Source organism: Belonocnema kinseyi, chromosome 7 (genome assembly GCF_010883055.1).
Source record: "Belonocnema kinseyi isolate 2016_QV_RU_SX_M_011 chromosome 7, B_treatae_v1, whole genome shotgun sequence".
Lineage (NCBI taxonomy): Eukaryota > Metazoa > Arthropoda > Insecta > Hymenoptera > Cynipidae > Belonocnema > Belonocnema kinseyi.
This window is the reverse complement of record NC_046663.1, coordinates 114106134-114108911: the sequence shown is the minus strand read 5'-3', so window position 1 is coordinate 114108911 and position 2778 is coordinate 114106134.

Below are 2778 nucleotides of genomic sequence, written 5' to 3'. Positions count from 1 at the left end.
TTTATTTGAACCGTATACAAAATTCAAAGAAAAGGCTGAAATGTGAATAATTTTTGGGACAATTGTCACGGTGGCTACTAGACAGAAAAGCAGGAAATAATTAGCCATAATTTTCGAAGTGATTGGGAAATTTTTTGGAATCTTCAAAAATTTTAATTTTCAAATCAAAAAAGGGAACACAATATATTAAGATCATGTATTTTTTGGTTCGATTCATAATTTTATTTAAATATGAAATTCCTTCCAAATTTCATTTTAATGATGCAAGAAATAAACATTTTTAATATCTTTTTCAAATAAAAAAGTGGGGTTTTTTGCATGATTGTTGTTATTTTTCTTTAAAAAACCTTTTTTGTTAATGAGGTAATTAATTTATAATGCATAAGCCTTTAAAATTTTATAAAAGAAACTTAAAGTTAATCCAATATTTAAATTAATAGAAAATAAATTTATTTACGAACAAATTTAAAAAAGCAAGTTTTTTATTAAAGGAAAGAATTTAAAATAATTATTTTAGCAAAATCAAAAATTTTTAATGGAATTAAATATGCCAACAGTTAAACAAGTAAATGCAAACAAAAGCTTAATCGACCAGTTGGAAAGTATAGTTTTCTATACATGACCGGTGCAGAACATTTTAAAGTTTTAACTTATTTCTCTCCATAAATACAAAATAAAGAAATAAAGGAAATAATTAGAGGAAACTAAATGAAAAACTAAGGAAACTTATATATTTATTAAAAATAAAATAAAAACAGCGCCAAATTCTTTAAAAAAAATAGACTATTGAAGTACATAATAGTTCTGTGAATTTATAGCATTGGTTTATATTATTTTTCATGATTGCGGTTTAAAAAATGTAATTAGCTCATGTATTAAAACAACAAAAAGACGAAAATTATGGCAATTTTTATGTCAAGTTTTAGTATTAAATGGTAATAAAAAAAAATTAAGCTAACTTTTTTTGTAAGATTGAGTTACTTCTTATTTCAATTTGAAAAAATGGTTCATATTTATAACATGACCTTAGCTAAACTGTAGAAGCAAGCTGTAATTTCCTTTGACTTTCAAAAATGCTTCTTACACTTTACAGTTGTTAAAAAACACATATACCACTTAATTCACTAATATTTTTAAAATGCAACATTTCAGAAGACATTTGTCTAGGTCTATAAGGAAATTTAGGAAAAAAAATTTTTTATAAGTTTTTATAAGGAAATTTCTTTTCAGAATTTTTATTTCTTCAACCAGAAACAAATAGTAAGGACATATTCAACCACCATTCTGGTTGATTTAACCAGACAGCTTTTTTAGTTTATTTAAATTTAAATAAGACTTAACTGTATCTTCAAATTCACTTTTCTACTAATTTCCGAAAAAATTATAACTTAAATAAAAAATAAGCTTTTAAATTCCAATTTGTTATTACTATTTTATACTAACATCTTTGCTACATTTTGGGTATAATTTTGATTTTAAAAAGTCTTTTTCGAATTCCTTTAAGACCTTTTCTACTTAATTAAAATTATTTTTCCATTCACTTATAAAGTAAAATTAGATTATTACCATTTTGGATTTTAAATGCACTATAATTTGGCGCGACCGGATGTATAGCTGCCTGTCGCGCCTCTACAAACATGTGGCGGAACCAATCGGTACATGTCGCGTCTCTACAAGTATGTGGCCGAACTAAAAGCAATATATATATTCAGGACCACAAACTTGCCTGCCGCGCTAACTACCGGTATGTGGTGCAACTAATCTCATGCCGTATCTACGACCTAATATCTTTGGTTGAATCCATGGAGAATAGATTATAAGAAGACCAATCTGTAATGCATGGACTTCACCAAAAACGGTCACTCTTCTGTTGCCAGAAGTACACACACACTGACCTGTGTAAAATCACACTTACGTATAGTTTGAAACTTTCCGAGTGTGGCGTGCCAACCGCACTTAAAAAAATATGGTCGCCTCCATTGTTTTGTTTTAACAGGTCGTTTGAATAATTAAATAATTAATAATCAGACAGTATTTTGCGAAATGTTTGTGGAATAAAAAATTATTCGCCATGGAAGAGGTAGGTAGTGTGTTTATGAAATCTCAAATTACTTTTTCCAACACTATGCGTGCGACAGATATTCGACGCGTTCGTAACAAAAACAATAAACATACAACTTACACCACTCAGAAAGTCTTGTACACTATACACGTAAAACCACACTTACTGGGAACTTTCGCTTTTAGACAGCGGTTTTTAATTTTAACATCCTTGCCTTTATTCACAAACTATTAATTGTTCAATTATTATTTATTTATATTTGACTCGCGTTCACATCGGCGGCCATATTTTTTTAAGTTCTGTTGGCACGCCACGCTCGGGAAGTTTGGAACTATACACGAACCAAATCGACACTTAAGTTTGAGTATAAATGATAATTTAGTTGTAAAAATGTTATGAAGATTATTTTAGAAACGTTAATATAAAATAGATACAGATGCACATTTCGAATTGTATTTTAGATTTATTGTCTCGAGTTCGAAACTAAAACAACGAAAAGGCATATACCAGGTGTATACATATGAAACCGGTATTGCCATCTAGCGGCCAGTAGGCACACTTGTAGGAACTGTCGGAACTTACCATTTGTGCTAATTGGCATATTGTCATCTGTAAACAATATCCAATACCAAACATTTCAAGTTTCATATGACATCGTGATTTTTTTCGCTCTTGAAAATGTCGAAATACGTGCCTTCAAAGAACGATTTGCGGGG